Source organism: Neofelis nebulosa, chromosome 5, assembly GCF_028018385.1.
Source record: "Neofelis nebulosa isolate mNeoNeb1 chromosome 5, mNeoNeb1.pri, whole genome shotgun sequence".
Taxonomy (NCBI): Eukaryota; Metazoa; Chordata; class Mammalia; order Carnivora; family Felidae; genus Neofelis; species Neofelis nebulosa.
In genome coordinates this window covers 11,783,351-11,809,051 of record NC_080786.1, presented here as the reverse complement: position 1 = coordinate 11,809,051, position 25,701 = coordinate 11,783,351, and positions in this window count along the sequence as shown.

Sequence of the window (25,701 nt, the reverse complement as noted above, 5' to 3'; positions counted from 1 at the left end):
GTCTCCTTACTGTAGATCAGTAAGGAGAAACATACATAAAGGAATCCATATTTAATTTTTTTTAAGTTACCCTAAAATAGGTTATCACTTCAATTAAGAAAGTGAATGAGTTTCCTGAAACTGACCTGTTTTCTAGTTTTGAAATCAGCTGCTAATAACACAGACCAAAAGGCACACGTGACGTACTCCCTCCCTCATCCTGTCTCTTAAACAAAGATCTCCCTCCAGCGATCCTTAAAGAAGAGTTCAAAGGCTATAAAGCTACAAGAATGAAATGTTAAAGCTAACGGAATGTAAGTGGGCTAATGATCTCTCTGACTATCCTTTCTTGTCAACCCAAAAGAAGTGCTGAGTGTGGGGATACACCAGTTGAGGTGCTCATAGACTTGACTCCGGTGGCCTTTGAATGAAGAAATCAGAAGAAATTGAACTTCCCATTTACATTCTGGTACCACCACCCTTTCTGTGCATTTCCTTCTCACTCCCAACCCACAAAGGAGCACAATAGCCAGGGACAAACAAGAACAAGACTGAAGAACAGGAACAAGACCGAAGAAGGAAGGTGAGTCAAACGCTTGATATTAATAGTCCTTAGAAGCTTTTGATCCAAAGTAATGAGTGAGTGAATGCTGTCTGGCCCCAGCCAAAAAGTAATTAATAATAACCACTTAAAATACTCCCTCCCTTTTTTCTGAAGTCTTTGTCCCCAATCTGGCATATTGTAACGTGACAAAGGAATATTAACACCGATGTTTCCAAATACATTATTCAGAGTGGGATTTTTCTGTGAAATAGCCCCGGGGAACTTTCTAGAAGAAAAAGGCCGCCTGCAAATCAGATGCATAAACCGCTTTCGGGTTTTAAGATTTGGCAAAGTGTATTGTGCCTTCACTGCAACCCAAGCCAGAAATGAAAAAGAAAAGAATTTGGTTTTCCAGGCACTGCAAAGGATTCACTTAGTATTTCAATGGGTTTGTAAGAATGCAGCAAGCAGGAGAGGCCCAGATGGAAAGAGACCCAGACCCCTGGGCACCTAGCTGGCGCGCTGCCTGGCCCAGAGATAACAGGATGCGACTGAATTTGCAGGCATCCCAGTCTGTGATGGGGGCACAGGATGTTGCAAAAGGATAACGGGAGGAAGAGGGGCTGTGAAAGCAGGGATAGAGGGACAGGTAGAATCTGGAGGGGGAAGAGTATTCCTCAAGCCTAGAAAAGCAACTTACATATGTTACTGGGGAATTAACCCAGGAGCCCCTCTGTTTTAGAGGGAGGGGCAAACGGGGTACATGTATCGTAACAAATACACTCTGTGGCCAAGATCCCCTGACCATTAAGACCATAGAAAATTAAAAAGAAGAATCCAATCGGGCAGAGGGATGGTAATCCGCAAGCGGTAGGCTCTTCAGTGGGTCTTTATACTCTGGTCCCAGGGCCAGACTTACAATAGCAGAACAATGTAGACACGTACACACGTGCACACACGTGCACATGCTCACACATACACCCGGAGGCGGAGCATCCCAAGACCTGAGCAGAGGAGGCAGTGGGAAAACTCATGCACGAAGACTTTTCATTGCTTTGCACTTGTTTTCCATCTTCTCCCCCATTTTTCTCTGATGGGTGATTATGACTGTATTTTGAAATCATGATCCACCACTGTGGCACTGTAACTACATAAATATGGCATTACAAATGAAGGTTAGTGCCAGAAATAGCAACGCAGAGAGGGGTGCAATTTGTCTTTGTGAATGCAAGTGTGTGTGTGTACATGTTTATAAATACCTCCCATTTACATGGTGTTTGGAAATCACTTGTTAGTCCGAGCAAGAGGAATGTAGGAAACAGAGCAGGAGCCTCAGTCTCCTTTCCAGCTGAAGAAGAGGAAGGCAAGAAAACACAGGTGCTTCCAGTTGTGGTCAATGGAAATAATGAGTTAATAGCTGAGCTTAAGCAGAGCTCAGATCCCTGAACTGGCATCAGTCTGAGGCAGGACAGCCTGTCAGCAGTGCCCTTTGGCCCCTCTGGCATCTCAGAGAACATCTCTTTAACTCCATGCAGAACAGAAGGACTACTTCCCTCCCCTACTCTCACCCATTCTTGCCTCTAGGGCACCACCCAGCATCTTCAAGTAGCAGCAATGGGAGTTGGGTGGGAAACAACCCAGTTTCTTTCACCGTCAGGAAAAAAGGAACATTTTAAAGTGTATTCTACAAGTGTCACCCAGAGTGTGTCAACAGATATGTCAACAAATCCTTTGAAACACATCCCTTCAAAGGGGGAGTCTAATTCCCCTCCCCTGGGACACAGGCTGCACTAAGTGATTCACTTGTGATGACCAGCATGTGATGAGGTGGTTGCTATGTGACTTCCAAGCCGAGGTCATAGACATGCTATTTCGCCTTTGAATCGCTGCTTCTGAGGAAAGCCAGCACCTTGTCACTAGAACACGCGAGCAGCTTGTGGAGATGTCCATACAGCGAGGAACTGAGGTCTCCTGCCAACAACCATCACCAACTCGCCAGCCATATGGTCAAGCCACCTTGTAAATGGATCCTCCAGCCCCACTCAAGCCTTCAGATGAATGCAGCTTCAACCAAGGTCTTGCCTGTCACCTTATGAGAGATCCTGAGCCAGAACCACCCGGATAAGCCGCCAATCTACAGGAAATGTAAGTATAGAAAGTTATTAATTTTTCAAGCCATTAAATTTTGGAGTAATGAATCACACTGTAGTAAATGAATACAAATCCTAGTTTGACTCTGTGTTGACCCCCGGGTTGCCCATAGCGGTAACCTGCTCTTCACCAGCTCCTTCACCGTGCTTCTGTAGATCACCTCCAAAGTAGACTACCGGCGCTCAAAACTCTTGTCTCAGCATTTGCTTTGGGGGCCTAAGACAACCCGTATGAGGTCAATGGTATCACTACCCTCATAGTAGGGATGGCAAAACACATATAGGTGAGAGTCACACAGAGCACAGTGGCAGAATGAGGCTTCCTGAAGCTTCATGCCCTGCCTTCTGCTTCAGCCCAGCTGCATCCCTCCCTCGCCCGATCCCTTGTAAATTTAAGCCATCTCTCCTCGCTCGCCAAGAACAAAAAATTAATTTGCTCATTCGCTGTGGACCTCGACACTCATCATAATCACAAAATTTAAAAACCAACCTAAGCAAACGCAATCACAAAAGCAGGAACTTTGAGGCATTTAAGTCTCAGTGTATTTGTTTTTCCTAATGATACCTGCACACAGCGGGGAGGAATAATTAGCAAATTAATGGATTATTCTTCTGTGGTCATTAATGCAATGGCTGGACGTGCCTCTGCCTTGTTTTATGTCTGGGCTACAGGCCCTGGACTGGAACTGCTGGCCAACATCACTCGGAATTTAGTGAAGTTATGAACAAGGGACCATGCTGCGTGGACAAGAAATGACAAAGATGGAGCCTGTATGCGCCGGGCTTTCTGTTCTGATCAAATAAAATGTGCAGCCAACTTCATCTGTCAGATATTTAATCATAATCATTATTGTGCTATGTGCTAATTAGGCATAAATGGGACATAAGTGACTCTTGATAGCACCATTTTATATATCAAACAACAGTGTTTGTGTTTTTCTTTTCCCTTTGATAGCTTTCCAGTATCCATCTGTACTCAGTGTCACTGTGCTTGGTTTCCCGGGACTCAAGGAGACTCACGTGGCTTTGGAGCCAAACAAACCACTCAGGCTGTGGGACCTTGATCGAGTGGCTTTACATGTCCTGGACTCTGTAAAAATGGAAAGGAGTCCCCTCCAGCAGGATTGCCGTGAGAATCAAATGAGAAAATGAGACGCAATCACTAGCACAGTGTTAGGAGACAGCAGGCGCTCAATAAAGGTCTCCTACTATCTCCTTTATCATACCAACTCCTACATCAACATTACTTCCAGATACACACGTGTGGGGGGTTCTCATGCATCTCCCCACAAAGTTCCACTTCCTGCCCCACACCCCCTCCCAAGGGCACCTGCCCTCAGCCTCTAAGGCAGACGGTCCCATCCTAAGATCTCAAACTTATCCACCCCTTAACGAATAATTCCTACCAACTGAAGAAATATTCTATAGTAACCAGGACGAACGGCTTTGAGTCCACAAGTGGAAATAAACAGGTTTATGTTTTACTGAGGAATAGGACTGCCAACACTCCAGCACGCATGAGTTCTAGTTATGGGCAAATGGGGATGGCCATTTCCCTTTCTGTTTGATTCAGATATGGCTGGTGAGAGATACGAAGGCACTGGTCATCTGAAAGAACTAATGGAAAAATAATGCTGTGTTTTCCACTTGGTTCATCCAACGGGAGGCTCGTGGTGTCTGGGCATAACTTAGTGAACACATACGGAGAGAACATTTGTACAACGTATTACTTCACGTCCTCATGGCTGTGTGCTCCTCCGGGCTTTATGACCACCAAGTAAGTATTAAGCGCCTAACATTCGTTTACATCCAAGTTAGGAAATAACCCCATTGGATCCTCTTTGCAGCCTGGGTGGGTCCGATGAGCTCCGTTTTACAGATAAGCAAGCTGAGACCCAGAGGGGTTCAATGTCATGCCCAAGAGGCCCATGAAGAGTAGGCCAAAGAATCACGTCTGGAATCTTAATCTCACATTCTTTCTTGTCTCTTATCAGACTCCCTCTACGAACAAATAATTAGCTTGTTTGTTTGAGGGATGAACGGGAGCTCATTCAGAAATTCTCCAGTTAGCTTTTCTTGCCCTCTTTTGGGGTCTAGTCCCACCAAACCACACATTCACCTCCTTACATACAGTGTAGACATAGTTTAAAAACAGTTGTTTAGGGGCGCCTGGGTGGCTCAGTCGGTTAAGCGTCCGACTTCGGCTCAGGTCATGATCTCGCGGTCCGTGAGTTCGAGCCCCGCGTCGGGCTCTGTGCTGACTGCTCAGAGCCTGGAGCCTGCTTCCGATTCTGTGTCTCCCTCCCTCTCTGACCCTCCCCCATTCATGCTCTGTCTCTCTCTGTCTCAAAAATAAATAAACTTAAAAGAAAAAAACAAACAGTTGTTTAATGACCTTCGAGAAGAGTTTTTTGTTACCAACAGACTGTTTCCCAGGGCCCAGGATAATTGCAAGTAGCTGTGTGAGGACCACCAGCCGGTGGTCCAGGGATAAAGGCTCAGTTTCTAATGCAATTGCAAGCGGTGAACCGTTTCAGTCGGCAGTGCCTGTAAGTCTTGGAGAAGGAAGCATTCAGACCTTGCCACCAAAGGGCAGACCTTCCCTGGGTCAGTTATGAAGTAAACTTAGAGTCTGTATTGTCTTGGTTTTTTTTCAACTTCCCCATCACGACACGGAGACTCTGGGCCACAAATGTCAGTTTTGTCTACGAAGCTCTCAACCTCACGAGAGAAGAACCACTTTTGAGTACACGAAACGTAAGAATCACTTTCAAAATAAGGAAGTGAGGCTGGAGTGTAGCAGATCCAAATTGCACCAGGCACCATGCCAGGAGCGGGGTCCTCGGCCTGAAGGAGCTTACGGTGCAGTGGTCTTCAACCTGGGCTGACCATTAGTGTCCCCTGGAGGCATTTTAAAATTCCAATCCCAAGGTCTCTATTTACTGAAAATTAATTACTCTCAATAAATTCAGAAACTCTGGGAATAGGACCAGGCAGCAATATTTTTTAAAGCTCCGCAAGTGATTCCGTTGTGTAGCCACACTGAGCACCTATTTTAATAGAATCCAGAATGCTCCAAACTTGCTCGGTTTGAGAATCACTTGAGGTTCCTATTTAAAAAAATAGACCCATGGATCCTGATCTATGTCCCCTGAATCAGAGCTTCCAGGGGAACGACTTGGAAGTATGTATTTTAAACAAGATCCCCAAGCTTCTTAGGATAAGGAAAGTTCGACACAACCTGGTTTTGTCCTCAAAGAAACAATAGGGTGAAAGAGGAAGCTACAATATGAGAGAAAATATTTGCAAACCATAGATCTAATAAGAGGTTAACGTCCAGAATACATAGAGAACTCGTACAACTCAAAAAATAAAAAGACAACCCAATTTTGTAAATGGGCAAAGGACCTGACTGGAAACAAAAGGGAAAAGTTTGAGATTAGGGTTCCAGATCTGATTCCTTTGCCCACTCTCCACGGACCTCCAGGGCATGGCACCTAACCTCCCTAGGTCCCCATTTGCTCATCTGCTGCTACCTTGGTCTCTCCCATTGTCCCCAGGCCTCAGCATGACCTCACCAAGAAGCTCCCAGTAGGACCATCTTGGCAATACTCTCTCTGAGTCCCGGAAAGGCAGCGCCCTGGAGACACTGGAGGAGAATAGAGACTAAGTCAGCAGCGAGCTCTCTGTAACCACAGTGGGAAAGAAAACCCAACACTTTGAATCACAGCATAGCCTGCCAGAAACTTGTTATTTAAGCTTGTGAGCTTTCAGGGTGGGCTTGGAATTCGTTGTATTCTCAGGGATGAGTTCTGGGCAATGTCATGGGAAAACTCGATTTAAAAAAAAAAAAAAAGTCTTCCCAGAACCTCACGGTTGTTGCAGGGGTCTCTGAACAACTAGCAGGGAGAACAATAATCAACTCTTCCTTTCCTGCCTCACTCCATCATTCAGACCCAGAGGCCTCTATTTTCCCTAGTCCCATCAAAGACCAGAGAGGTTCTGAGAAGGACAAGAAATTTTGAGAGGTTTCTGATCAGAGAAAATGTAATTCCAGAACATGCAGATAAAGAGACTGTGTGAGCTGAAAAGCAAAGCTGAGAAATGGAACCAGAGGATAGGGGGAAATCCAAATCAGTGGCCGGAAGTGGCTGAGCCTGGAAATGGACAGGAGCAACTTACACGACTGTTAAAATCATTCCCATACCGCGTGTGTGCTCCATTTCCGGAGCCACGTCCTTATCTCCCCCCGCCCCCATTTGAAAGAGAGGTTGAGATGAAAGGCTGGGGTGGCTATGTGCTTTGGAATTAAAGCAGCATCTGCAGAATTATTAGCTGGCCCAAGATGTGCAGAAGCTATCAATCTTTCTGCTTTGGGGAATAATGGATTGCCAAAGGGGTCTAGACAGGCTGCTTCTCTCCCCTGAGGTCTGGCCCTGAGTTCAGCACAATTAGCTAAGTGCTTCTGTGCTGGAGAAGCCTGGGAGCACAGGCGGCTCCCTCCTAAGCACTAGGTGCTTGAGGAAAGAGAAGTTTCAGGGACTCTGCATTACCCCTGTCACCCAACCAGGACCAACAGCGTCTACTAACAGTGCTTGGAAGCAGAAGCCGTGACTAGGGGTGGGGATGGGCTCTGCTTCGGGCTTTGGAAGTCTGGTGAAGCCTCTGAGCTCTTTCTCCAGATAACGCTTTTTAAGGGCATAAAGTAAATATGCAGGGTTACAAAACAAGCCAATTATATTGGAATATAGCTACCAAAATATTTTTGAAACCAAATTGGTGATGTAGTAATAGTCGTGCCTCTTTTTTAAACGTTAAATAAGGGGACGCTTGGGTGGCGCAGTCGGTTAGACATCCGACTCTTGATTTCGGCTCCGGGTATGATCTCGTGGTTCGTGAGATGGAGCCCCCCGTTGGGGCAGGGGAGTCTCTCTCTCCTCTCTCTCAGCCCTTCCCCCTGCTCATGCTCTCTCTCTCTCTCTCAAAATAAATAAACATTAAAGAAAAATAAACCACTAAATGAGATCTGATTGTGGGCGTAATAACTTAGGGTTATAGAAGGAACGAGTATTTCAGGATATCTACAACAATAGCTACGGTATCTGGTAAAACTGTTCAGTCGACATACATTTGTCATTGTGCCAAGTCTGTTAGTGAACAAACTTTGTGTGCTACGATGTTAGTGGAAATAAATAATACTTTTTTGCATCCGAGTTGCTAGATCCCTGAATTCTCTGCAGGTGCCTTAGAACTTCTGCTGCAAATGGGGATTTAAAATGACAATGACCCTCTGCAGCCAGTGCGCGTGCTAGAAGAAAGCATGCGTTTATCTTTTAATTTAACTGTGCCAGGTGCTAATCCCACAGACCCCGGCCTTACGGGGCCTGAAATGTGGAATAAAATGATGGGGAAAGCACCACACAGTGACCATAACCCCTGTCCTCTCCAAACCAATCCAAACTAATGGCTGATCCCCCCCGCCTCCCTGCTGCCGCACAGAAACCCAGACCGTGCCACCTGCTGTCTGCCTTTCCTGAGCCTGTCCTCTATCAGTGTCCCCATTTCAGGGTTTGGAACAGACGGTTAGGAGTCCGTGGAGTTCACCAGTTGCACTGTGGACAATCCGGGACGTGGAGATGGCTTTTTCCAGCGACATGATCAGATGCGTAGTGCAGGACAGTCACTCAGCCCCCCAAGACTGAGAATGTGACCCCGGTCTAACCTGCTGTGCTCCAACCCCCATGCCACCACCCTTGTACAAGTCACCCCCCTGCTCTGGCCTGGATGGCAACCGTCGCTTTTTAATTGATTTCCTTGCATTCTTTCTTGCTCCCCTGCTGCTATCCTCAACAAAGCAGCCAGTGCAATTTCCTCAAGAGTTCTCCAATCCCATCTCCTCCTTGTAATGGTCCAACAGTTTTTCACATCACTTGAAATAAGTTTCAGTCTCCCCGCCATCCTGCAGGGGTCAGCAACCTACGGCCTGCTGGCCATATCTGGCCTGCACCTGCTTTTGGCCTGTAAGTTAAGTCATTTATGGAAATTCGTTTCTGCTCTCATTACATAAATACCCACATTTAAGTACCGCAGTTTTGCGTTTCGGCCCACATAGCCTAAAATATTTACTATTTGGCCCTATATAGAAAATGTCTGCTAACCACTGCCAGCCAGGAAACCAGAAACCAGCCCAGGCCATTCAAATGGGACGGGGGGGATTAAGTCAGAGAGTTGGCCAGTCCAAAGTTCTCAGGGCTCTGGAGACAAAAGGACACAGGCCGCTCAGAGAGTAACAAGGGCAGGAAACTGCTATGACCCCATAAGTGGAGACCAAGGGAGGAAGCAGCAGTGTAACTAATCAGGGCCCCAGGGCTGGGGGGACCCTGCAGAGCTGACCGCATTACAGATTCTTACTTCCTCTCACACCCAAGTTCACACCAGTACCTCCTATCAGCTAATGCCACCTGGAGAGTAGTCGGCAAGGAGGCCTGGGGAAGGTAGTTCCCTGAAATACAAAGCAAAGCAAGAGAAGGGAAGGATTAGAAGTGGATATTTGCATTAACAGGCAAAGGACCAGCTCCCCTGTGAAGTGAGGGCAACACTCGCCTTGCAAATTAGCTATAAGAGCTAAAAATGACTTAGCTAAAGGTATCCATGTCAGGCCTGGAAAAGGTATCTAATGCTGTCATCATCATTATTACTGCTATTAACTTCCACCCTGCACTTGGGTTTTCAGCACTGGGTTGTCCAAGCTGAGCATGAAAATATGGGCAGAAGATGGGACCGTAATTGACAGACTTACCCAGAAGCTGGGAGGAATGCGATGAAATTAGACCACATCTACGGCTTCCAGGCACACCATGGGGATGGGTCCAAGAACTTGCACCAAAACCTCTTCTCCCAGGCAATGAAAGCATTTCACATCACCCGCCGCGGGCCAGAGGGGTGGTAGGATCAGGAGTTTGCTACTGCAAAATGCACTCAGAGATGCTGCGTGCTAGTGGGGATTTTTTTTTTTTCCCTAGAAGTGTGTATGTTGTGAGTAGAAATGCATTTCTGTCCATTCACACACCCTTCTTCTTTCCCTGGAACTGTCTGTTGTGCCAGCCTCTAAAACCACAAGCATAACAGCTTCGTTTAACAAGCCTTCTCTGTTAAATGCCAGCCAATGAAATCAATGATGGGTGTAATAAGATGAAGAATGTAGCCAGTAGGGAAAGTTTTTCCACCTTAAATGTCATAAGCAGGGACAAAAAGGTGCACAGACTGAATATGCATCATCAACTCAGGCGGGCCATCCATGCAGAAACTCTAAGAACTGGCCATTGGGAAATTGACCAACTCTGGCCAATTCAGCTCAACAGTTGAGCACTGAAAATTCCAAGCCTGAGACTTTAAGAGCTCCAATTTTAGGTTTACAGAGAAATACGTGCCTTCCACTTTGGCCACCTCCAGAGGCTCATACCATTCCTCCTGTCTCCACGGATATGCCTGGGCCAGTGGGGAGGCATGGTGTCGGTCTGGCAACGAATCAATGCATGGTTTGGCCTTGCAGTCAGTCTGCCTCTGATTCTGCCCCTCCTAGACACATTTCTGGGTTTAACTTTTAAGTATTACAATCAGAGCTATTTAAATGAAATCAAAGATTTTAAGTGGGAGTAGCATTAATTCTTTCTACCCAGTTTGCATACTGATTGCCAGAATAGCCCTTTACTGGCAGCTCCGAGGGCAAGTCGGCGTGGGAAGTGCTGCTGAGGGGCGGATGCTAGAAGGAAGAATGGGTTTTATCCTACTCTAGAGGTTTCCAGACTTCAATTATTCTCACCAAGTCCTAAAAGTCACTGTTATTTCCAAATGCCACCTCTGCACTTATTTACTTAACACCTTGCTTTTAACTTTTTCATTTTTTTAATTTAAACTTATTTTTAACGGAAACTTTGTTTTCATAAACATAAAAGTAGTGCCACTTGCCATAAATAGAAGACAACCACAAAAACAAAATTATGTTATTATGTGGCCCCCTGAAAGCCTGGAATCTGAGGCCCACTCTCGATCACAAAGAAGAGAATGGCAAGTGGCAGGGAAGCCATCAAAAATACACTGGCACCAAAGTAGAAACTTTTCCTTGATATAATCAGAAGGAAAGAAGGGTAGCTGAAAAGGAAGTGATTCTTTTCCTGTGTGATTCAGCACCATTCATTACCATGTCCACGTACTACCTAAATCATCCAAATAGTACACAGGAACAGCTACGTCATTTGCAGGACTCGGCGCAAAATGAAAAGGTGGGGCGTTGTGCAAAAACCATTAATAATTTTAAGAGAGCCACAGCACAGCATTAGTTCAAGTGCAGGGCCCTTGGCAATTAATAGGCCACACATTCATAAAGCCTTGCCGGCATGTGTATATTACACAACGTGTATATTATAGAGAACGCAAACATTCATGAGGAGCTGTGAACACCCTGGAAGAATCTTGAAGTCTGAAAATCCCAAAGGACAGTCCTGAAGGCCATCCACGCCGCCTGAGGCAGGAAACAAAGCCAAGGTATGGTACCAATAAGCCCACGTTGTGCTGATGAGAACAACCGCCAGTGAGTCAGGTCAGAAGAAATAATGAGGGAAGTGGCTGGAGCCATCGCCCAGAACTGTTTGGGGCTTGCTTTTAGAAAACCAGCTTCTTCTCTCTCAGTCAAGGTTAGATCTGAGAACTATAAAGAGATAGGGGTGGCATGACCTGGTATTTCTGAAAGCGCTCCAGCAAGAAACATCCAGTCTGCTTAAAGATACAGCTGATAGGAGTTTTAGAAAGGGACAATGCACAGAGAGGTGTAGGCAGGGTTATAAGCACCTAAGGGAACAACCACACACCAGGATTAACGACAGCAGGAAGCTATTATCACCCGAGACCCGAAAGGGGAAGGGGAAGCAGTGTCGTCGGGACTTGGAAAGGACTGAACCCTAGAGAGAAGGTGGGCCAAGACTTAGCGGGAGAAACAGTTCCTGCCAAACTACAGCCCAGGAGGGAGGGAGCAGGAAGAACAAATACACCAACTTCTCCTGTCGACCTCCCAGTGGCTGAACCCAACCCAGAACCAGAGGGCAAAAGATGTTGGACGATGTAGTGGCAGAAGTCAACCTCCTAGGGCACCGAGCAGGGAAGACAAGAGGCGCGCGCGCGCGTGTGTGTGTGTGTGTGTGTGTGTGTGTGTGTGTGTAAAGAGTGGCTGATGAAGGAAAGATAGCACCCAGCTTTGGGGCCAGGGTAAACAGAGTAAAAGGTGATTCCATTCACCAAACTGGGGAATTCAGAGCAGGGGGCAGTTTGGTCATCCAAGTTTGGAGGCATGAGGGACATCTGAAGGGAAGAGAAAACAGGACTGCTTCGATAGACTTGGGGGTCATGGATTTGCAGGAGACAGGTAAAGTCAGTGAGAAGAAAATAAGGCCAAGAAAAAAGATTCAGCAACACCAACATGTAAAAGGGGGGTGGAGGGGCGCCTAGGTGGCTCAGTCAGTTAAGCCTCCAACTTGGGCTCAGGTCATGATCTCACGGTTTGTGAGTTCAAGCCCCACATCGGGCCCTCTGCTGTCAACACAGAGCCTGGCTTTGGATCCTCTGTCTCCCTTTCTCTCTGCCCCTCCACCACCACAAATGAATTTTTTAAAAAAATTTTTTTTAAAGGGGATGGGGGAATGCACTAAAGAAAACTCAAGAGTGGCCAGATGGTTCAGAAGAGACGCAAGAGAGTTCGGCTCTAGGAGATGGGGGTGAGAGCAGTGTAGACCATCTGGTCGGAAACATCTCTGGGGGGAGTGAGCCTCTGGTCACTGTACAAGAAGCCCTTAAGTGGAATCCTGCACGGTGTAGGTGTTTGGATGAAATGGCCCGTCAGCCCTGCTCCAGCCTATGCTGCCTCATGACCAGAGGCGCAGTAGCTATGCAGCCTCAGCTGCTACCCCACCTAAGGTCCCAGGCTGCCCCCAAGACAGAAGGCGATCTCAGCCACCCCGATCCCTGGCTCAGAGAAACCCCCTCTGGCTTCCACGATCGCCCTCCACCATTCCCTCAGTTTCTTCCAGAACCAGTGCAGAAGGATTAGCTGGGATGGCGTGTGCTGGAGGAGAAGCAGGGACCAAAAAGGATAAGAGGAGCCAAGTGTCCCTTGCAATCTGTGAGGCAAACCAGGGCCAACGCTCAGGTCACCAGCTCAGGCCAGTCTGGACTGCTGGTCAGCTACTCAGGGGGCGAAAAGGCCAAGCCCCCTCGTCAGCCCTAAGAAGAGGCCAAAGCAGCAGCATCCCCCCTCCCCACCATTCTCTCCAGGGCTTGTTCATCCTTGCCGGACTCCATGTTAGGGATCCAGTCACACAGGGAGCCCCCACACTCACAGCCCAGATGCCCCGCCCCCGGGGGGGCCTGTTCCTCTGCCTACCCTGAATCTCTTTCCCAGGGAAACCCAAGCTGGGCTGACAATCCCACCTCTAAAAGGCCTTAAGGGCTTCCTAAAAAGGCTTCTGACTTCCCCCAAAACTGGTGGGTAAAGATTCCTCCTTCATCCATCGAGGTAGCTGAGCCTCAATGGCTTCTGAGGTTCTTCGGGCTCTCTCACATCTCCTTCTCTGATTGTCTTGCCTGCGTGTGAAGGTTCAATATCAGGTGCCCCGGGGAGAAATGACTTGCAACCCCTTCCCTTGAGAAGCTTACCGTCGTGGGAGAGGGACGGGGAAGTGTGCAATAATTCCGTTAGGAGTTATCTATGCAAACACAGAATATAGAGGAAGATATCCATCTGGGGACCAGGGGGATTCAACAGTAACAGCTATGTTTTACTGAGCACCTACTGTTATGCACCAGGGTTAGGGTTAGGGTTAGGGTTAGGGTTAGGGTTAGGGTTAGGGTTAGGGTTAGGGTTAGGGTTTGTATCAGCTGCTTAAACTAATATCGACTCTTCCAACACCGTGAGGTAGCCAGTCTTCTTGGCTTTGTTGTGTAGACAAGGAAACCAAGGCTGACGAAGCCAAGAAACTTGCCACAGGCCACTGAACTGGAGTTTGGATATGGACAGATCTCTCCCACTCACGACCTGTGTTGGTAACCACCAAAGGGCACGGTATCCAGATCAACCTCAGATGATCACTGGGCACGCGCTGAACCCCAGACACTGCCTCGTGCATTTAATACGCACGGAAATTTACCCCAGAAAGAAGGTGTTGTTTCAATTCCCCTTTTACAAATAAGGAACGGAGGCTCCGCGGAGTTATAAAGCTTGCCAAAGGCCACACAGGAGTCGGAATTCAAATCTAGACCCTCATTACCACACCATTTTTCCACCCGGGTCAGAAGCATGAGTATGTAACTGACACCCTGCATGCTGTTATTAAAGAAATAAGTTTTCTTAGTTTAGCTTCACCCCCCAAAGCATAACCCGTGACGAGACCTTGGGTGCAGGCAGTTTACTTCCGAGGTGATCCAGGAGAGCAGAGGAGGGGAGACGGGGAAAGAGGTAAAAAGAGGGTCACGACGGGTTGCTGCCGCACTGTGGGAAGTTCCACGGGCCTTCCGGTACCGAATCCTCCCCGAATTAAGTTCTTACAGAAACAGATGGTGGAACGTTCTCCATGGCCCCCCCCTCCCCCATCCACCCACAGTGTCTGGGCTGGCCGACATCCTTCAGGCATCCCTGACCTCAGGGGAGTCCGGGGCAGAAAACAAAGACATTAGACACAAGACGTCTGTGTGAGACCAGACACTGTGGGCAGGAAGCGAAACAGAAAGCCGCCTGTGAACCGCCCAGCCCGACAGCAGGGAAATTGGAGGTGATACAGGAGGATCTGGCCAGGACCCAGGCGTGTCTGCCTCTCAGGGAAAAGGAGGGGGCGGGGACCCTTCGGACACAGAAGGCAACAGAATCAAGACAGGAGCCCAAGAGCCTGACCTGTGCACCTGTCGCCACACGCTCGTGGTACCTCCCCAGAGACCCAGCTGCCTGTGTCGTGCTGGGCGTCCAGCTCTCCTGTTAACGTTATAGAGGTGAACTCTATATAATGGATGAGATGAGATAAACCGAAGTGGAACAATTCGTGATGCTAGAGGCCAAGGGCAGCTTCCTCTTTGGCCAATCAAACCGGTAAAAAGCGGTCCTCTGCCCGTGCGGGGGTATCACTGGGGTCCCAGCTGCTGGCATTTTCTAGATCTGCAATACTGAGTTGCAGTTGAATGCCTGGACTGTCTGTGTGTCCTCAGGCAAGTTTTTAACCTCTCTGAGCTTCAGTTTGTCTCCTCTCTAAAGCAAGGTAGGGACACCTACCTAGTAGGTGCCGGGATTAGACGATATTTTGCTCGTAACACATTTATGTGGCAGAGAGTGAGTATTTAATCAAGGATCGATGTACGTATTTTAACGTTTTTGAGTGGGTTAAATTTGACATCAGAGGGGAGAAGTGAAAACAGTTATCTACCATTTAGAGAAAGAGAGTGTTTTAATACAGACGGTGCCAGGCTTCCCAGGCAAAAGATTTCACTTAGCAGCTGTATAATCTTAGGTTGGTAAACTCTGTGAAATTGGGTTTTTCTGTCATTTCAGTGGAGATAACCATTTAAAATTTTTTTTAATGTTTATTTATTTTTGAGAGAGAGCGTGTGCGAGCTCATGAGTGGGGGAGGGGCACAGAGAGAGGGAGACACAGAATCCGAAGAAGGCTCCAGGCTCTGAGCTGTCAGCACAGAGATGACCTGAGCCCAAGATGGATGCTTAACCGACTGAGCCACCCAAGAGCCCTGGATATAACCATTTGTGCCTACCTTGAAACATTGCTGAGGCTCAGCAGAGATCACAGATGTAAAAATGCTGTGAAAACTCTAATGTAACATAAACGTGTTGTTGTCGCGATTATGATAATGATAAAAATCAAAGCTTCTCCCTCCCCAATACGTGCACATACACTGTTGCCAGAACAAGAGCAAGGCGTGTTCACCATAAGGTCAATGCCATTGAAGGGAGTGCGTGATTAATATCTGAGACCCTCCGCAACAGCTGTTCAGGTGTCAAGGACCGGGCTGCTAATTTATTTATGTATGAGGGTGACAACCAGGGAAAGCAATGAGGACTTGGGCATCTGCGCTTTTGCGATCCCCGATCGCCAGAACCATGGCATGCCGCACCGCAGAAACCTTAACAACAGTTGCTAACTGCTAACTACCTTCCTTCCACGTTGGCTCTGTTCACTGTCTCCATATATGCCAAACAAGTCGCGTTTGTGCTCCAGTCCTTCATCTGTTCCCTTCCGCGTGCCAACGCAAATTACAGGACCAGGAGCAGCGGTGCTGGAAGGGAAAGCCGACTCGGAGACAAAGGTGTGGGGGGTTCTAAGGTCTTCTCAGAGTTCTTTACGGCTATCAATTAATGAATCCCTGCAACAACCTGGGAAAGTAGGTCAATATTATTATCCCTGCTCCGTGGACGAGAAAACAGGCGTAAGAAGAATGGCTTGCCCAAGGCTAAGCCACCGATCGGAAGAGCTGAAACAGAATTAGATGCAAGAATTCCTGACTCCAAATCCTTGGCCAAGCATACGCTTACTTAGCAGAAGGTGATCAATAAACTAGGTGGACTCACGGACTGAGTCGTAAAATGATGCATTTATCCCCTCCTGGGGACAGTGGTGGATACTAGGTCCAGTTCAGACGCAAGAGCTTTTAAACACAGATTCTGAATGGTCCAAGAAAATACCTTTGAGTGCCCGCCCCCCTCAATTGTCAGAAAAATGAAGAGGTAGGTTGGTCTTCTTGCTAGGAGGCAGAGAGAGATTTCTAGGGCCTCCCTGCACTTTCCCTCACCTGTATAACCCTATTAGGAGCCAAATTAAGTCCAGTATGTACGTACAGAAAGGGTAAAGTTGGGGATTGGGATCCTTGGTTCCACAGAGATGCTTGGTGGCCAGAGGCCTAGGGGCACATCTTCGTGAGACCGTCCCATGGCAAGTCCTTGGCCATGCTTCACTTCCCTGGTCTCCCCAAAGCCGGTGCTCCAGTTTTCCAATCTATTCCAATAAACTCTTCCTGTCTTAAGTGGACTCTTTTGTTGTTTGCAACCCTGACTATACAGTTTCTGATCTAGAAATATAAGTACTTGACAAGGGGGATGAAAATTCCCAGCTTCAGGTCCCTACACACTGCTGGCTGGAGAGTAAATACACAAAACACCCACAGAGGGCAATTTGACACAGCTATCCTGTACCCTTTGACCCAGCTCTCCACGCTGGAGCATATATCCTATGCACATACTTGCACAAGTTCCAAACAACTTATGTACACACTTATTTTGCACTTGGCTACATGTGCAGGATACCATAGTGGTTTTTCTAAGGGCAAAATATTTAAAAGGATCCAAAGGTCCGTTAATAGAGGCCTGATTAGATAAATTATGACATATACACTCATGATGGAAATCATCCAGCTCTCTTTTTAAAATGAGGTATTTTCTATGTGTTGATATGGGAAAAATCCCCTAAATATGCCAGGAACTAACAAAACAAAACAAAAGCTTCAGAACAATATGTGTAATACGCTTTTATAAAAATGAAAAAAATAAGAATCTGCATTTGTTCTTGTCTAAATACACAAAATGCGGGGCACCTGGGTGGCTCAGTCAGTTAAGTGCCCGACTCTTGATTTCAGCTCAGGTCACGATGTCACGGTTCATGGGTTTGAGTCCTGTGTCAGTCTCTGTGCCAACCGTACGGAGACTGCTTGGGATTCTTTCCCCCTCTCTCTGTTCCTCTCCCACTTGTGCTCTCTCTCTCTCTCTCTCTCTCTCTCTCTCAAAATAAATAAATAAACTTAAAAAAAATGTGTTTAAGTTTTTAAAATGTTTAAACTTATGAAAAGCAACTCTAGCAGGCTTGGCAAGAAACTAAACAGTGTGGTTTCCTACTGGGGGGAGTGAACATGTTTTAACCGGGTGCCTTTTTATCATTTTAGGTTTTTGAATCATGTCAACAGGCACCTATTCAAAACATTACATTTAAAAAGTGCCATCGAGGGGCACCTGGGTGGCTCCATCGGTTAAGCGTCTGACTCTGGCTCAGGTCATGATCTCACAGTTTGTGGGTTCGAGCCCCACGTTGGGCTCTTAAAAATTTTTTAAGTGTCTTCAAAGAAAAGAGAGAGGAAAACCAACTATTGAGAACAAACTGATGGTTACCAGATGGCAGGTGAGTGGAGGGGTGGGTTAGGTGATGGGGATGAAGGGGTGAACCCGTCACGATGAGCACTGGGTATGTATGGAAGTGTTGAATCACTGTATTCTACACCTGAAGCTAATACTGCACTATATATCAACTAACTGAAATTTAAATAAAAACCTTTAAAAAAAAAAGAAAGAAATGGATCGTCCTTCAAGCATTGGACACATTCATAGTTGCACGACATTGTTTTTCCACTACATTTATATTTTTACTGTATTTATCTTTGTTTTATCCTTCGTTCTGGTAAATGATGCCAATTTTCTACCTAAGGTAATAAAATACTTTCCTTTGAAAGAAGAAAAAACAAAACGTGCCACCTCAGAGAGTGAAGATCAGCACGAGCGAGATTCATGTGACCGTCCCACCGTCACACTGATGCACCCATCATTACCCTCAGCCTGTGCATGTGGGGATAGGCTCACAGGAGCTGTTGGCTGGTCAGATTCCAGCATGTGAGAGGCTGAGGCAGAGACTTCATTAGAGGACTGCCGGTACTCTGTAGGAATCAAATCTGGTCCAGGCTGTTGAGGGGCAAAAAACAGAATCGGTTGCTGAAAACCAAGCAGGATGGTTTTTAGTACCGGAGAAAAAGAAGGTTCGTAGCATCTCTTGGTTTGCAGAATACAACAAAATTACATTTCGGAGAAGTGCCTGCTCTTAAGAAGGGCGTCTCCAAGTCATACAATTCACTGTCCCCTGCTGTCTAGACACCCTCTTCAGAAACATGAAAATAGCCCATTCAGCATGAGCTATTAGGAAATCTGGGGTTCTGGCCAATTATCTGCATCGGGAGTGTGTGTCTGGTGTGATTTTCCCACCAACACTGCCCCATGAAGGGATCTGAGCTTTCTCACCTGCAAATCCACTGATGAAACTCAGACCAAGGTCCCCAAGGTAAAATGTACTTATGTATCCGCTAAGCCATCTACTCGAAAATCAATAATATTTCAAATTTAATGAGTTGTAAGACAAGTAAATTAGAGTCTGGAGTAAGCAGCATTGATTAGATTACCCGGTCAACTTGAACCCATAACTTCCCTCTGTCATTAAGTGTTCCCTGTAGTGCTCCATGCGCTCAGCACTAGTGGCTTTCCTGAGGGAATCAGAGGTCTGCCCGATGCTGTGACGAAAACCTTGTCCCTGTGCTGGCTGGCAGTCTGCACCCTGCCCAGTGTGCCCAGCCCTGCCCTTTTCCTCTGCAGCAGCAGGCTTCAATGATAAGGGGTGTTCCCCAAGCACTAAGCGCCCTTTGCTCTAGTCACAGAGTTTGAGCGAACTCGAACGTCAAAATGAAAAAACTGCAACCAAAAAAAAAAAATTGTGGAAGAAATTGCCTTCAGTAAAAAAGCTTCTGTGAAATGCTATGCGACTGTTAGAAGCTGTCTTTCAATCTCCTCTTGCAGTTTGCATTTCACAGAAGCTTGGGGATAGCCAAAGTAGATTTCTCCCCATATCGACTAAAGAAGGGACAAAAGGACAGAACTGAAAACATCTACTGTCCCCACTCAACATCAAACATCCTATCTTTCAACACTAAATCACCTTGCCTACACCAATCTCTTCTGCCCCTTCTTAGGAGAACTTTATTTTTTCAATCTGAGTAATGGTTGTTTCGATCTTGCTGCCCCTTCCCAGGGGAATCTTATTTTTTAATTCTGAGTGGTGGCTGCCTTTCAATTAATTAATTTCATTAATGTCAAATGTAATCTTCGACCCTGTAGTAGTCCTGGATCTTTGGACAAGTGTGCCCCTGAGCCCTATGGCTCAAGAAAAAAAAAATTCTGAGATTACATGAGAAATGCAGCCACTTTGCAAAAGCCATAGCTGTTGTCAATAGGAAAAACAGGAAAGCAAGCAACCCTGTGTATAAGCCTGGCCACTGAGAGTATGGACTTTGGATGGAGCGGTCTAGGCAGCTCCCGGGAGCTTGTTGGAAATGCAGGCTCTCAGGCCCTGCCCCCAGACCTGCAGAGTCAGAATCTGCATTTCATCCAGATTTGAGCAGTGCCCCTAGGATTGCAGTGTGGCTCTGCTCTTACTAAATCATGCGATCTCGGCCAAGTTACATAGCCTCTGCGTATTTCAGTATGTCTGACACGTAGTAAGCACTCAATAAATGTTAGCTACTGTCAAAGGAAATTTTAAAAGAAACATTTCTAGGAATAAGTGAGGAGATCCCGCGCTTTAGACAGAAGGAGATCCTGTGGGGGAAAGAACCACATATGCCTGATACAAACTGACAACCATTTTGCTGGATCTGGAGTAGCACGAATGCGTGGAGGAAGCAGGGATACCTAAACGGAGGGATCAACGAACCCATACTTGCGTAGTTCTTGAGCTCCTTGAATTAAAAAGGTGCAGTCCCAGGATTTAAAACGAAAAAAGAAAAAGAAAATCTGGAATTCACAGTCCTCGATTGAAATCCTGCCTCGACTATTTCTGGCCACGTAAATCTGAGCAGGTTCCTGGGCCTCAGTCTCCTAATATGCATATGTATGATGAGGATATTGAAAGTTCCCTTAAAAGTTGTTATGAAGATTAAATTAACCAGTCTGCGTGCAGTAAGGGGCTGTGTGTGTGGGTGTGCATGCACACGCTTTTTAACTGATGGCAGAGGATCTGTAAGGCCGTATGACTTTCTGCAGACATTGGTTTGGGTTAGGTTTATAGTGGTTTGCATCCTGGCTGCCTATTTTGAAACATGCTGGGGGGGTGCCTTTTTAAACTTTTCTTTTTTAGCTTCTTTTTTTAACGTTTATTCATATTTTGAGAGACAGAGCGTGAGTGGGGGAGGGGCAGAGAGAGAGGGAGACCCAGAATCCGAAGTAGGCTCCAGGCTCCGAGCCGTCAGCACAGAGCCCGACGTGGGGCTCGAACTCACAGACCCCGAGATCATGACCTGAGCTGAAGTTGGATGCTCAACTGACTGAGCCATGGGGGGTGCCTTTTTAAAAAGACCTATATCCATATCCAGGGGCACCTGGGTGGCTCAGTCAGTTAAGCATCTGACTGTTGGTTGTGGCTCAAGTCATGATCTCACAGTTGGAGACTTCGAGCCTGGCATCAGGCTCCACACTGACAGTGCAGAGCCTGCTTGGGATTCTCTCTCTCTCTCTCTCTCTCTCTCTCTCTCTCTCTCTCTGCCCCTCCCCCACTTGCTCTGTCTCTCTTGAAATAAATAAACTTAAAAAAATAAAAAAATAAAAAAAAAGACCTATATCCAGGCCCCACACGAAACCAATTAAATCAGAAGTCTTAGGGATGGTGCCTAACCCATAGTTTCAAAGGTGCAACCCAAAGTTGAGTCCTACTGTGTGAGAAAGAAATAAGAACGTGACAACAAAATCATTCTGCAGGAAAAAAAAAAATGTGTGTTTGTGTGTGTATGAACAATAATCCCATAATCTTGGGCGCAGAAGCAGGTGAGAAAGAAAAGCAGTCTAGAGACTGACAAAGAGGAAGGAGAACCTCAGGCTATGGTGGGGTATCTGGAACTCCAGCAGCAGAAGTGGTCAAGGGTCTTACTAAATAGAGAAATCCAATAGTCTCAATACTGGTTATCTCACAACAAATCCCCAGTGAAAACGATCCCATAGTTAATAGATGGGATATTTGGCAGAAGATGGAGAGAAAGACACTCAAGGGGAAAGAACCACTGACTCTCATTTGGGTTGACACTCAGGCTGATATAGGACAAGAATAAAAGCAGAAAATAAGGATTCAGCAAAAACCAGAAATAGGAAGTGACCAGTAGACACGCAAAGCCAAAGAAAGTTAGAGAAATCCCCACGCAGGGAGTATGGACCTCCCACAACATGATAAATAAGAATGCAAACCTGTTTTCTCTAGAGCCTAAGGGGAAAAGTGAATTCAGTTGATCTCAGGTTACACACTGCACAGCTTACTCTGGGCAGATTCTCAGGATCGGGTGGTAGTTCTTTTTTTTTATTTATTTTTTCTAATTTTTTAAATGTTTTTATTTTATTTTTGAGAGAGAGAGAGAGAGAGAGACAGAGTGCAAGCGAGGGAGGGGCAGAGAGAGAGGGAGACACAGAATCCGAAGCAGGTTCCAGGCTCTGAGCTGTCCTCACAGAGCCCGACATGGGGCTCGAACTCCAGAGCGTGAGAACATGACCTGAGCCAAAGTTGGATGCTTAACCGGCCGAGCCCATCAGGCACCCCATAGATACGGTGGTAGTTCTAATGAGACCTGACATGCTGGGATCTCAACTCCCTCCACACACTGGATATTCCCCTATGTCCAAGCCATCGGTACGGAAACTCGCTAACTGATGTAGAAGCCTCAGGGTCTGATGCTCACCAGGTTTGCAAAGAGGCCTTTTGAGTGAGGTTTTTCCAGCACTTATGTTAGCAAGTAAGTCATGACCTCTGCGTAATACGCTTCTGTAAGGACCCTAATGTTCAGAATCCTAATATATGTGACTCAAGAGTCACCGAGAACTGAGCGGAAGTCAGGCTGAGGGGGGCATCTTGTGGTCTGAGCACCAGGCTCACACATTTACATTCATATGCTCCATTCAGCCTCTTTGAAGATTCAAAGGTGCTGCTGATAAGAGAAAACAACTCAGGAGAACCCGAATTAAATGAAGTACCTATGCATCACATAACATTTAGATGTGCACTGATTTTATATACATATGTGTGTGTGTGTGTGTGTGTAGCCTCTTAGAGGCATGATTGCTGCTTAACACACAGAGTGAAATCATTTACAAAGAACCAACATCATCTAGTATACAGCTTTCTGGCTCTCCAGGAAAACCTTTTAAGCTTTCAAGGCTTAAAATTGAAGGAAAACTTCTTACGAACCTTCATCTAAGGATCGTAGATGTCCATTTATCCCATTAAATATCCTCAATTCTCTAGGCATGATTACTTTCTATAAACGTCCAAGACTTCTGATTTGTCCTCTTTTCCGATAAAAGAAGAGAGGAAATGACTTAGGAGCAGAGACCTTATTTATCCGGCTGATTCGTATTCTTTCTTCTATCTCAGCTCAAGTATCTTATTCTCTGAGAAGCTTCTCCTGACCAGGGGAAATTGTCGTATCTCTGAGTGCCTTTAGCAGTCCCTTTATGTTACCACCTTGTAACTTCTCACTGTGTGTTGAGGGTATCTGTATGTGTCCTTCTCTCTGATGAGACCCAATACTGTTCATCGTACCCCTAACACCTAACACTGTGCCTGGCGCATGACAGAAGGTCCGTATTGGGTGAACTGCTGAAATCGGCAGAAAGTGAGTGGAAGACGATTCCATACGGCCCAGAATCTGTGCTGCTATCAACAGGGATATCTGTTACTTTCTCCCTCTCTTGAGTAATAACTGAAGACATTAGTCTATTCTCCCAGCTTCATGGTGAGGCAATCTGTCTAAAGAAGATTGTTCATTTGAAAAATGAAGACATGTGAGAACTCTCAAAACCAGCCTTCGCTCGAAGCTCCACAGGGTGGAGAATTTGTCCCCCCTTTTTGGCACTGTAGCCCCAGGCCTGGGCACGGGGACTGGCCATGACATCCCGCAGTGGTGGACACAAAGATATGCCCCCCAAGTCCCCCTTCAGGGAAGGATCTGCTGTCTTTCCGCACAGTGTCCTCAGGACCCAGCTTTCTCCTGTCAGCTCCTTCAGAGGCTGCTTCAGCTATACCTTACCCTGCCCGAGGCCGGGGTCCTGCCCAGGGTAGGCCTCATCCAGTGAATGCGCAAGGCAGAGGTATGAAAACACAACCAGGGGACCTGGGTGGCTCAGTCGGTTGAGTGTCTGCCTCTTGATTTCAGCTCAGGTCATGATCTCACGGTTCATGGGATCGAGCCCCACAGAGCCTGCTTGGGATCCCCTCTCTCTCCCTCTCTCTCTGCCCCTCCCCCACTCGTGCTTTCTCTCTCTCTCTCTCTCAAAATAAATAAACATTAAAAAAAAAAAAAAAGACAGCCATCTTGGCCAAATGTGGCCACAGGCCACATCTGTGTTCAAACAGGCAACATCTGTTCTAGGATCACCTGGCAGTTTCCTGTTGGCCCTGGGTCACAGTGTGGCTTTTCCCTCTGCCCAATCCTGCTTCCTCCCTTTCAGCTTCCCAGATGTTGGTTCCTAACAGATACTTTCCTCCATCTCGCTGTCTGTTTCAGGAGAGCCCAACCTGCGAGACTATCAACAAAGGTTTGTTGAATGAAGGAATGAGCAAAATGTATACATAAATTAACGTATAAACAAGTGAAAGATACAGCTAGAAAATATTTCAGCTGCACCAAATAACTACCACTGTCAACGAAAGACAGAGTTGGAGGAAATTAGGGAATCCCCCCAAACAGTCCCACACAGACAGAGTAGAGTTTGGATCCGGCTTCCTGAGCATGTGTTCTGCTAACTGCCATGCTACGTCATATCACACTTTCAGCTACCCTGTTGGGTAGAAATTCCGCTGGCCCTTTTACAAATAAGGGAAGGAGGAGACTGTCAGAGGTAGAAAAAGTTGTTCAGTTTGACACAACCAGGGAGCTGCAAAGTTGGGATGCAAATCTCTTCTGCCTGGTTCCAAATAAAACTACTCCACGGTTCATATCATCCTCCACAGTCAATAGCAAATGTTTTAGCTGGTAACCCCTTCTCAATATGGCCAGACAGACTGGCTGAAAGCAAACATTTGGCCTGAACATTTCCTTCTATCCATCTGGCTGCTCCAAAAAGGAACTGTTACCCTCATTCCCAGTGCACCAGCTCGCCCCTGACAAATAGACACTACCTGGACAATTCCAGTTTTCTTTTTGGCCATAGTGATATACGCATGCTGTTTTTCTACGTGAGGAATAATAATAACAAAAGTTAATACTAATAGTAATAGCAAAAAAAAGAACTATCTTTACTAACTTAACAATCACAAGAAAACTTCTTGCAACATTTATCTAAATGAAGAGAATATTGTCTATTAGGTATCCAATGATAGAGCTTGTTCCAAGCGTAGTTTAAGGGGCAATTAAAAATGTACTTCTGGATCAACACAGTGAGGGGCATGACAGTTCCCTCCCTTCCCATGGAGACAAAATTGAAATGTCATTGGAAACTTGACAAATTAGTACTTCCCCAGACTTCTGGAAGAATTCCCTCTACCCACAATGGGGAGACAAGCCCCACTCCTTTTCCCTTTCTGTATCCAGGCTCATTGCCTTGCAGTTTCACAGTACCCTCCCACGTGGATTCAGGGTTTGCCGTGTGGGCAAATGGGATGTCAGCAAGTGAGACACGAGCAGAAACTTAAAAAGTGCTTGTAAGATTAGGCTTGTTCTCACGCTGCTTCCTCTGCCACTGCCATGAGAACGTGCCTAGGCTAGCCCACTAGAAATGGGAGTTGTATGGAACAAAGAAGCCTCAGCTAAGGTGCCCCATCCAAGTCCAACCTAGATCAGAGCCCAAGCTAATCCTCTGTTGTAGGAGAAATAAATGTTCCTCATCGGATGTTCCTAAGTTTCCAGTAGTTTGCAAAATTTAAATGACATAAGAGGGCTTAGGTCGAAGACTATAGATAGACTTCGCTTACTTTGATCTTCGACGCAGAATGGCAAGGATACTATCCTTACCTCCCTCGAATAAATCCTTGGTGCATGATCCTTTTAATGTATTGTTGAATTCTGCTTGCTAATACTTTCTTGAGAAATTTTGCATCTATGTTCGTCAGGGATATTGGCCTATAATTTTCTTTTCTTGTAGTCCTTGTCTGGTTCTGGTATCAGAGTAATGCTGGCCTTGTAAAATAAGCTTGGCAGCATTCC